The sequence below is a fragment of the Pezoporus flaviventris genome, unplaced genomic scaffold, assembly GCF_033815535.1.
Source record: "Pezoporus flaviventris isolate CSIRO_AGI_PZ_B2104156 unplaced genomic scaffold, CSIRO_AGI_Pfla_v1 ptg000013l, whole genome shotgun sequence".
Lineage (NCBI taxonomy): Eukaryota > Metazoa > Chordata > Aves > Psittaciformes > Psittacidae > Pezoporus > Pezoporus flaviventris.
The window spans coordinates 26,117,785-26,130,254 of NW_026892561.1; the positions used below are offsets into that span (position 1 = coordinate 26,117,785).

At 39.2% G+C, this 12,470-nt stretch overlaps 1 long non-coding RNA gene across 1 annotated transcript in view; it reads right to left on the bottom strand.

Annotated features, from left to right (window-relative positions):
• Window positions 1–1,561: 1,561 nt before the first annotated feature.
• LOC133268809 (uncharacterized) overlaps window positions 1,562–12,470 on the bottom strand; it is an 87,741-nt gene continuing 76,832 nt past the window's right edge. Inside the window, exon 3 of the long non-coding RNA XR_009743177.1 lies at window positions 1,562–2,104. This is a non-coding gene — a long non-coding RNA (uncharacterized LOC133268809). The remainder of the gene's footprint in view (window positions 2,105–12,470) is intronic.

Here is a 12,470-nt window from a genome sequence, read left to right on the forward strand (position 1 = left end):
TTATGACTTGAAGAAAAACAGTAAATTTTTCTATAAACATAGAGAGAAAAATACCCACAGCTGAATATATTGACTGTGCACCCACTGCAGGCCCCACACAGGTAAAAATCTGACTCAAGTCTCATGCAGATATAAGAGAGAAGTCCTGCGGAAACAGAGCAGCGTTGTATCTGATAAAAGATAAAGCAAACTCTTTCAGCTTAAAACACTGGGCTGAAGCCCAGACTTCGATGCTTTTTGGTTAAGAAGTGAAAATACTAAAAAACAAACAAACAAACAAAATCCCTATAGATTAGCAGGACTGCTGTGAGTTAACGCATTTCAAATTACTCACAGCAAGGTTCTTCCAAGTTCCAAGCAGTCTCTACGCACACAGGGGACGGTGTCCAAATTCAACTACTTGCCAGCCTTCATCTTCTCTGTTAACTTTATGGAAACAAAGGCCTCATCTAGTGTTTCTCAAAAGTTGATTTTTCTTTAAGCAAAATTCTCTTTGCCCTCATTTTTTCCTCTCTCCACTAAAACACTGAAACCTTCTTAATACTCCTGTGGCGGCACTAATAGGATTCCATTATCTGACACATGGTGAGTCATCACAAAGGAACAGAAAACCTTGCTTTCCTATGCAGGAGTCAAGTATCTGTTCCTTTGAAAGGTCTCAGCAAAAAGGTCTCTCTTCAATTTAATTCCTCTCTTTGCTGTCATGTGATAAAAATAGGGGTGCTTGAAAACAAGTAAATTAATCAAGGTTGCACAAAAAGTCCAGAAAATTCACATAAACAGAAAATATATACCTGGCTGCATTTTTCATTGCAAAGGAAACACCAGTTGGTCAAAGGTCCAAGGACTGTAGTACTTTTTTCAATCATATTAGCACATACTTTGATATTGTCCTAGGCCTGGATCTCTGATTGGAGTATAAAATGGAGAGTGGCTTGGGCAATTTTGGTTTGCACTTATACTTTAAAATGTATTTAAAGGTGAACACAAACAGTGAAATTATACAAGAACTACTCAATTCAGGAATAACTTGCACAAAACTAATGAAATGCAAGCTCTGGAAAATACAACAAAATACATACAGTTTTAACCATTATTGTACTAATAGGATCTAATTCTAATTTCAGTGACCTGGGTCCATCTGCTTTGATCTCGCCAAGGTTTGCACACACCTACCTAAGTATGGTCTCAGTAATTATATGTTAGCTGTGAGCAAAATTATTCACAATGAAAACAAACACCTGTCCTGTTCTCAGTTGATGGCTCACACATTCAAATTTATTTTTCATCTTTTAGTTTTGATTCTAACCTTCCTGCAAATTTGGAGTGATACTGCTGAAGACAATGAGGATTTCTATTGTTGTAATGAAGGACAGAGTCTGTCTATAGAGATTTTTTTTTTTTAATAAAATCTTCAAACAATCATTTTAAGTGAATTTCACAATGTCTTTACTCAAAAATGAGCTGTTCACTAACTGAAAGTAACAACCAAAAAGAAAAGTTAAGGGATTTTTAAAAAAAAAAAAAAAAAAGAAAGGTTAAAACTGTAGGCACTGGGATATTTAATCATTGATAACACTGACTGAATTGTAAAGAGGCTCAAAAGAAGGTGTATGTGAATGGAGATGTCAGATTAGCTTTCCTACTGGTTGGGATTTCAATAACCCACAGTAGATAAGATACAATTAGTATTCATATATTGAGGCCAGGGATTTGGAAGCAGTTTTCAAAGTATTGTCTAGCCTTGAAAAAGTTTGAGCTGCTTTATTAAATTTTTACAAAATATGATTTTAATAAAACACACTCTATTTCACAAGAAAAATGTTGGATGATTGTCCTGGTTCAACTACCAGAAAATCAGCTGAGAAGCAAATGATGCTTGAGAGTCCTGGAAACTGCATGATTGATCTATCAAGTCTTCCACTGCACTTGAAAGGTCCATGGGTCACAACTGCAGGAAGTTGCATTTTGAGACTTAGCTATGAAGCTACTTGAATGGCCTGAAGATATATCCCACATCAAATGGTTGACCCCCTGCACTTGCATACTGCAGGTCAGCTTACATTTTTTAGTCAAAGGGCCTTGGATTCCCTTTGGTAATACCCTGCAACAAAGAAACACACTCTCAGCTTCCTGGGAAGTCTTCCTGGGTTACCTAGAACTCAGCTTGGCAAGAACAGAGTGTAGCAGCTCTCTTAAAAACAAGACCATCTCATTCAAATGAAGGCAATAGCACAGTGCATGCAGATGCTAACTTTTTCCCACCAAAGGTTTTAGAGCCTACTGAAAGCAATTTCTCCAAAGGGAGCTGCTGACCACCTTTAATAACTTCTATCCCAAACATTGTATTATAAAAGCACTTCAGACTATTTGGCTTTGTAGAGGTAAAATGATGACTTGCATAAAAATTTTCTAAAAAGCTACCAGGTCACCCTTTAGGCCTCTGCTGTTAAAATGGACTTACCAGCAGAACCAGCAGTAACACAGCCTGTTTTCTACAGATAAACAATCCAGTATGTAAAAATGATGATAAAACAAACAACTCTGTCACCATATGTTATACACCCCACACAGTTAATCAGTTAGTCATAATTATCTTTATTCAAATGTTAGAGCTTCATTTACTTTATATATTTCCTTGGTATCTCCAGAAACGTTCATAGCAGTGAAAACGTTACTGAAAGTTTATGCAACACACAAAAACTATGGAGCCAATAACTGTCTCTTCCACTTGTGGAATATAGCACTGCTGTATGGCTTTAGCCAGCTCCATTGACATATGGGACTACATTCCCCAATCTTACATCAACATAATACTTGCAGAACACTGGATTCTACAAAATACAAAGTGGTTTAAAATATTCATTAATACTATTATTCAGTTACATTATTCATTAGAGGTTTCCTGGACTAATTTCAGTTTATGTTAAACAAAAGTAGAATAAATAATTTTTTTCTTTTTTTTTTGGCACAAGGTGGTGTAATCTGTTACTAATGTATTAAACTGTGCAGCTCAGGATTCACATTTTAGGGCTGTCTCACCTCCTGCCTAAGTCAGCTTTAAAAAAAAACGTGGACAGTAAAAGTCAGAAATTTATCTAAAGAGGCACTATCAACAAGGTCCACCACAGCACCTGTAAATGCTAAAGCAGCATTCAGAAAAAGAATGTTTTACTGGGCATTAAAATATTGCCCCAGAAATACAAACAAAACCAATACATAAGAAACCATGGTTTTAATTTTCATGTCATCTAGTCCATATGAAAATTAGGTAAATTCCTGCAGAATCACAAAGAAACTACAGGATGAAGAAAACTTGGCTTTCCTCCATTTCATACAAATGAATGGATTTAAAGAGAAATTGCATTGTCTGTGAGTTCATTACATTTATTTTTCTCTTACACAGGACACATTTGTATCAAGCAGTTATGAACTGACTGTATCTCTCTCCTCTGGCTCTTAGTTAGGATAAATACAGAAAAAAACACCATTCCTGAAGCACACTGGTATACATAACGGGATTCTCAGTTATGAGAAGAAGTCAACAGAAAGTTTTTTGCATTTTATACCACTGGAAACCAAAGTTTTAAGTTCACTTTTCAATCATATTTTTTTCAATTTGGGATTTGTGCTTTGTTTTCTCTTTCTCCAGATAAAGGTCAAAAAAGTCCTTCAAGTTCACTTTAGCAGACCTGGTGATCCAGCTCTCCTGGGCTGCTTCTGGCTTCAGGGACCCCAAAGCACCTTCAGAAAGGATATGTTACCTGACTTAAGAGATAACTTCATCCTCCTCTGAAGCTCATTGTCTCAACAGTGTGAAAAAGCAACAACTTCTCTAAGAGCAAAATAAAGCACACCACAGAATCCTCAGAATCACAATAAGGAAACATACTTGTCAAATGGAGATAAGTAGAAGTTAGAGAAACCCTGCAAGCTGAGTCCAAGGATTGCAAAATTTTTCCAATTCAAGTAGTTGATCCATTGCTATAATTTGCTTGGAAAGTGTTTAATTCCAAAAGTTGCTTGAAAATATTAGGGTTTCACCATCTAAGGCTGAAATCATAGCCAGAGGGGGAGGAAATACTTGAGGGAAAAAATCATAGAATCATAGAATAGTTAGGGTTGGAAAGGCCCTTAAGAACAACAAGTTCCAATCACACTGCCATGGGTAGGAACACCTCACACTAAACCATATCACCCACGGCCTCGTCCAACCTGGTCTTGAACACTGCCAGGGATGGAGCATTCACAGCTTCCCTGGGCAACCCATTCCAGTACCTCACCACCCTCTCAGTAAAGAACTTCCTCCTTATATCCAATCTAAACTTTCCCTGTTTAAGTATACCCGGGGGAGGGACTCTTCATTAGGGACTGTAGTGATAGGACAAGGAGTAACGGATTAAAACTTAAACAGGGGAAGTTTAGACTGGATATAAGGAAGAAATTCTTTACTGTAAGGGTGGTGAGGCACTGGAATGGGTTGCCCAAGGAAGCTGTGAATGCTCCATCCCTGGCAGTGTTCCAAGGTCAAGCTCGACAGAGCCTTGGGTGACATGGTTTAGTGTGAGGTGTCCCTGCCCATTGCAGGGGGGTTGGAACTAGATGATCTTAAGGTCCTTTCCAACCCTAACTATTCTATGATTCTATGATTCTAAGTATTAACCCGTTACCCCTTGTCCTGTCACTACAGTCTCTAATGAAGAGTCCCTCCCCAGCATCCCTATAGGATCCCTTCAGATACTGGAAGGCTGCTATGAGGTCTCCATGCAGCTTTCTCTTCTCCAGGCTGAACAGCCCCAACTTCCTCAGCCTGTCTTCATATGGGAGGTGCTCCAGTCCCCTGATCATCCTCGTGGCCCTCCTCTGGAATTGTTCCAACAGTTCCATGGGGTTTTTATGCTGAGGACACCAGAACTGCACACAATACTCCAGGTGAGGTCTCACAAGAGCAGAGTAAAGGGGCAGGATCACCTCCTTCGACCTGCTGGTCATGCTCCTTTTGATGCAGCCCAGGATACGGTTGGCTTTCTGGGCTGTGAGTGCGCACTGTAGGCTCATGTTCATTTTCTCATTGACCAGCACCCCCAAGTCTTTCTCCACAGGGCTGCTCTGAATCTCTTCTCTGCCCAGCCTGTAGCTGTGCCTGGGATTGCTCTGACCCAGGTGTAGGACCTTGCACTTGGCATTGTTGACCTTCATGAGGTTGGCATCTGCCCACCTCACAAGTGTGTCAAGGTCCCGCTGGATGGCATTCCTTCCCTCCAGCGTATCAACAGAACCCCACAGCTTGGTGTCATCGGCAAACTTGCTGAGGGCACACTCAATCCCACTGTCCATGTCAACGACTGGTCCCAATACCAATCCCTGAGGGACACCACTTGTTACTGGTCTTCAACTGGACATTGAGCCATTGACCACAGCTCTTTGCATGCGGCCATCCAGCCAGTTCTTTATCCACCGAGTGGTCCATCCATCAAATTGATGTTTCTCCAATTTAGAGACAAGGATATCATGTGGGACAGTGTTGAACGCTTTGCACAAGTCCAGGTAGATGACACCAACTGCTCTACCCCTGTCCATCAGTTCCGTAGCCCCATCATAGAAGGCCACCAAATTGGTCAGGCAGGATTTCCCCTTAGTGAAGCCATGCTGGCTGTCACCAAGCACCTTGTTGTTTTTCATGTGCCTTAGCATGCCTTCCAGGAGAATCTGCTGCATGATTTTGCCAGGCACAGAGGTGAGACTGACTGGTCTGTAATTCCCCGGATCATCCATTTTCCCCTTCTTGAAAATGGGGTTATTTTTCCCCTTTTCCAGTTCTCGGGAACTTCACCTGACTGCATGTTTTTACAAATATGATGGACAGCGGCTTAGAATCTTCATCCACCAGCTCCTTCAGGACCCATGGATGGATTTCATCAGGTCCCATGGACTTATGCACATTCAGGTTCTTAAGATGGTCTCAGACCAGATCCTCTCCTACAGTGGGCCTAGGGTCCTCATTCTCACAGTCCCTGCACCTGTCTTCCAAGACTTGATGGTGTGGTCGGAGCATTTGCCAGTGAAGACTGAGGCAAAGATGTCATTAAGAACCTCAGCCTTCTCCAAATCCAGGGTAGCCAGTTCTGATAGCTTCCAGAGAGGGCCCACTTTGTTTCCAGCCTGTCTTTTATTCTCAATGTACCTACAGAATCCCTTCCTGTCATCTTTCACATCCCTAGCCCATTTTAATTCTAACTGGGCCTTAGCTTTCCTAACCTGGTCCCTAGCTTCCTGGAAAACATCCTGGCCAAATTCTACAAATGTGCAGGATTTGTGAAGATGATGTGGGTGGCACTACGTTGCTGCTCTTAACACCTTGTCTCTGACAAAAGACTGTACCAGTCAGCCCTGGCTGCTTGGCCCACAGTTTCACTCTGAGTGAAAGACATGCACTTCCTACTGCAGGGAGATCCCTGCAGCAAGCAACCAAGGAACCACACCACTGGATACTGCTTGCATGTATCAAAAATCTTGTTCTGGTTATTTCAAACTGGAGAGAAAAAAAAGAAATTATCAGCCTACATATACTCACACCTAGGAAAAATAAGAATTGAAAAGAAATCTCTGTATGCCTGTACACACATGTGTTAGCTATTAAAAATACAGGTGTGCTCTAGCCATTGAATAACCCACTTCCATTTGGAGTATTTTTTTAAATACAATTCCCAAAGCTTAGTCCACATCATTAATGCCATGCCGTGAAAAGCGAGGCTACTGTGCGGCTTCAGAACATAATCTTTTTGCAGAAGGGTAGACATCTGCCACGCTCATTTTACAGCAGAGGGTTTTATAGAACGAAATTAAATCAGAGAAAGGCATGTGGGGGTATGAGAGAGTTGGTTTGTTTTTTTTTATAATGTACAGGAAGGAGTTCTACCCTCATGTTAATACTGCATCAGTTAGTAAAAGAGCACTGGAATAAGCAAGCTGGGCTTTGCTCTGCACTTCAGTGGGTCAGATTACGTTATTCAGAGTGGTTGTGGTGCTGTGGCCAGCCTGCAGCCCTAGGAACCAGCACTCTGCTCCCCTCTCACAGTTCCTCTGTGCCTGACTTTGGTGAAAGATTCTGGTTTAGCGAAAGCTACTAACTAAAACATTTTTATTAACTAGTTTCATGCAGGCAGAAGTGGAACTGGAAGCAATCACACACACAGGGAGGCTGGTGATCTGAGCAGGAAACTACTTGGGCAGCTAAGGGGTTGCAAAGAGCAGTAACTTTTGTCTGCTTCTTCAATAATCAGGACATGGCACACTACTTGGTTCAGCATCACTCTTACCTTTCTCCTCTATACTGTGGTCTGTCCTGTCCTCCTTAGGGTCTAAGTCCTTCACAGCAGGTTGTTCACCACAGTGTGCTTGCACAGGGCCTGGAGAGTGCTCAACCAGAATGGCCCATTGTAGCTACAATACAGCAGCCCCACGATTATAACTGCAGTGCTAGGGCCCCATCCCTCTACTCCGCTGCCATTGAAATCACATCCCGTTGATGTCACTAGGATTTTAATGCTGAGGATGTAGCTGTTACTTAGCCAAGGCAAAAATCTGCTTATCAAAATATCTGAGCTACTGTGCTTAGAGCCACTGACAGACTTCTATTGTTTTGCTGCTTACAAGCCAAAAAGCAGGAGGGAAGACACTGCAGTTGCCCATGCATAAAAGGTGATTTTCTCTACACCAACAGGACATTCTTCCTTTGCTTTTCCCCACATATCATTTGTCACTCTGTTCGATGATGCAACTCTGCAGTAGTAGCTGTGGTTTCCAAAAATAACATTCCACGAGACTGCATCACCCTGAACAAGAAAGCAAAACTGAGTGTATGGTTTTCCTTAGCCCTGAAATTCAATGCATGAACACAAGAAGGTGATGATTATTGATATCAGAGTCCTAATATAATCAGAGATCTGGAAAACATGTGGGAAGGTAGAACTGTGGTTGCCTTTCAAGAGAGAACACAGATACAGAAGATGGCCTTCAAATGCATTTGAAGCTGCTGCAGACAAAAAGGACAGTCTGTTCTCTCTGCCAGGGCAGAAAGATTAGTCAGTAATTGCAGCAGCAGTAAAAAAAGAAACATGTTAAACCTTAGGGAACAAACCCTGCTGCTGAGACCAGCTAAGTATGGACCCAGATGACCTGAGTATCGTGGAGCCACCACTACCAAGGGCTTCAAGAAGAGTATGGATAAACTGTTGGAACTACTGCTAGGAATGACGTAAACACAGTTGCCTCCTTTGAGGCCAATGGACAGACCATATGTCTTCATCATACTAATGCTACTAGACAAAATCATCACACCTTAGATTTACTTCCTTTTTTGCTTTCCACTCATTCACTTCTTTTGCTTACGCCAAGTGCATCTACTAACAAGTACCATACCCAAAACTCGCCAGGCTCACAAAGAAACCTGGGGAAATTTAACCTATTGCAACCACTTGGGCAACAGGAAAAGTAAGGTACAAAACTTTTAATTGCTTTGAGTGTTTTTATGCTAGCACAATACTTTTTAAAATAATTCATTTCAGGAGAAAGATATTTGCCAATATGGTGTGACTGATTTCTATACAACAACCAATCCCCAGGATTACTTTACGCCCTTGAGAACAATTGCAGCTCAATCATTTACCAGACAATAGATGATGCAAATTTTATTTAATCAACAAGATGGTGAGATTCAGAGTCAGCTTCAATCTGATTGAAAGTGTTTTAGAGGTACAAATACTCCAAGTTCAGAAAGTTGAGGTAGAGACCAGTGAATGAATGAATGAATGAATGAATGAATGAATGAAAAAAAAATAAAATTCAAGCTGCACAAGAAGTTACTCCTTTACTCCTCTTAACAACACAACCACTGTTCCAGCCCTCATAAAGCAAAATGACGACCTCAAGTAAACATGTATCAGGAAACTATTACCCCAAAGTTAAGAATATTTCTTGAATTAACCAATAGTGCCCTGAAAAAAAATACAGTATATAAAAAAAATATAGTATATATTTTTATACACATAAATATTGAATTTCTTTACCATCCTGCTGCTACAATAAGGCTCAGGTTACCAGATCCTTTACTGTGACTCTTATAGACAGATTTTCAAAACAGCTGTGTGCTAGTTAAGTAGGATGAGGGATTTGAAAAGCTGATGCTTATTATGTGATATTTAAGTGACAAACTTGTGAATCAGAAAAAGGGGGTGTGCTCTTATATTAGAGCTCTCTCAGACAGATACAAGGGAGCATTAACATCCATTGCTCTGCTTCACTATCACTTTCTATATTAAAGTCTTTAGTGCCTGCTCCAGAATAAGATGCATCCCACATTTTTAGTCTTCAAGCAACATCACTCTAATTTTCATTTTAATCTTTTTCAGCAAAACAAAAACTGCATCTTATTGTAAGTAATATAATTTATTTATACATGATATAATTTGAAAAAGTGATGACACACCAACAGCTCAAGCATGAAGCATTTTTAATTCTTCAAAGTGACAGATGATTATCAAATAACATTTACTTGATATTTAAATATAAAAAACCCTGTTCCTTTTAAAATTCATAAGTAAGAAAAAAATATTCACTCTTTCTCTTTTCTGTGGCCTTTCTGGGTTTGGATGATACCTGGGGTGACAGGTCACATAGTCATAGAAACTTGAGCAACCAGTCCATCCCACTGTGTGAAACGTTTTCTGCAATGTATTGCTTGTTTCTTGCCAAGCCTCTTACCAGTCACTGTTTTCATCACTTGCCTTCTGTTTATCCATCTCTTAACTCATTACTCTCCCCAACAAGCCCTTTCTTGCCCAATAATTTGCCTTTTTCCCCACCTGGTACCATCTACAAGTGATAACAATTTTGTAAACGTCCAATAAGTTGGGCTTTAATTACTCAATCTGCTTTTTAAACATTTGCAGTTTGCTCAGGTGTGCTGACATAAAAAAAAAAAAAAAATCAAACATCTAGTACAGTAATTATGAGATTAGGCATCACAACTCAAATGGGACCACAGAACTTACAAATGAGGTCACCCACAGGATGAAAATGTAATTGGAAAAGAAAGAATTAAAAATTAGGGTAAAAGTGTAAAATGGCATCAAAAGAAGGGAAGTCTGAAAACTGCCTGTGAACCATAATCCTCATTGTCAAACATAATCAACATGGCCAAAACACCCATATCCTCATTTTCAAGTTGTGTGTTGTGTTGGGTTTCTTTAATCCTAGAGTCTGACATAAGTCTGAGAAAATGAAACATTTTTACCAGGAAAGTCCTAATTTCATGACGGTAGAATCCAAACAGTTCATTCAAACCATTCATAGAATCACAGAATGGTTAGGGTTGGAAAGGACTTTAAGGTCCTCTAGTTCCAGATCTCTCATGTGTCCACAGATTTTTTAATTTCACTTGTTAGATACTGAATTTAGCAATCACGCTGCTTCTCCAGTGGCATCACAGAAGGAACAGATTGAGGGGGGGTTGTTTTTGCAGAGAAGGACTGAGTGGGAAATAGATTTTTGTTAAGAGAAGGTTTTGGCTGGGAGCCTTTTGTTTTGGCTTTTTTTTTTTTTTTTTTTCAGCAGAAAAATGACATTTGGCATTTGAGAATAGAGTTTCTCTTTACCAATTTGGCTCCTCCCATAAGTAACTATAAACCATAATTGTTTTACTTCCAAGTAAGTTCCAAGGAATTTTTCTTTTCCACCGATGAACTGGAGATGACAGCATGTGTGTCCAATTTGTAGTTGAATATTGAGTTAATATGTGGGTACTAAAATAATTTTTATGCAAATATCCATCATCTGAGAAAAAGGATATACTTAATACACTTTTTATGTGGTAGAATTGATGAGATTTTGGCTACAGAACAATTCAACTTCTGAAGTGCCACAGATTCCAGAAATGTCTATCTTGGTAATGTCAAAGACACAGGACAGCGCAACCTTACCTTTACATCAGTCCATGTAGCTAGAATAATTCACAGGACAACAGAATTCTAATAACTATTTATTTTAATACCTTCTATTATTAAAATCACTCCCTTTTAAAATAAAAATACAACTTAATTTCCAATTTAAGTAGACACTTGTTTTGATCTCCACACATACAGTGTCTGTTGTCTGGTCTGAAAGACAATATTATCTAAGTACAAGAGTAATACTTTTAACTTGCCTTTTGTAATATAAAACATAGTTGGATGGGACTTTTTTCTTCAGTGCAGTAAAAATCCACTGAATAAGCGTCATCGTTTTCCTGTAACCCTTTACAGATATAGTGATCTATAAAAAGCCTGGAAACCTATGAAAGAAACTCAAAAGTAATTCTCCCCTCTCACCCAAAATCCATGAAAAAAAATTGGGGTAAAAAAAATAAATAAATAAATAAATAAATTAAACACTTTAGTGAAAGATTTTCTCTCAGAATGAATAGGGAAAAAAATATCAATATCTGAAGAGAGCCTACAATGCTGCTGGAGAGGGACACCTTTTCAGGGACTGTAATGATAGGACAAAGGGAATGGACTCAAACTTAAAAAGGGAAGATTTAGGTAGATACAAAGAAGAAAATCTTTACTGTGAGAGTGGTGAGGTATTTGGAACAAACTGCTCAAGAAAATGGTAAATGCTCCATCCCTGGCAGTGTTCAAGGCCAGGATGGATGGGTCTTTGAGCAATATTGTCAAAAGTGGGAGGTGTCCCTGACCATGGCAGGGGGACTGGAACTAGATGATCTTATTGTCCTTTCCAAGCCAAACCATTCTATGATTCTATGAATGCTTAGAGAAATATTCAAAATTATATTACTTCTTCTACACTTTACCTTTAAAATGATCTCTGTGACTAAGTTATTTTGACAGAAATGCTTATTTCAACACTTAGTGTATAAGACAAGAGAAATTCCTACAGATGGTGAAACTTCATCCTTTATAACAAATTTTGTAGTGGACCTTTAATACTGTGGCACTACTAAAAACATAGTGAACGAGCATTAAAAGGTCACGTTCATTTTCTAAGCTTTCCCTGTAGAAAACATGCATTTCTACTGTATCTGCACTGTAAATTTAGAGCTGCAGACACTACAATTTTATGAGCTGTGTGGAGATAATCTTCCTTTTTGTTTACTTGTCAATATTAATGCTTTCTATTTAGGGCACTTTACTTTCTTCCAACTCTGAAGATATGTCAACATGCAAAAAAAGTACACTTGGTACTTTAATATGTAATACAGCTTCATCTGTAACTCCAGACATACCTGTCATAATTCAGAGGTTAAGAATTTATACTTCTTTCATAAATATACCATGAGTGTTTTCTGTATGCTAACTAAGTTATCCAGGTCCATTTCTCACTTTGAAGTAGAAAATTAAATTTTGCATCAATAAGTGTATGGGAATTACAAATATTTTCCAGCTATTTGATTCATTCCCCATGTTTTTTCC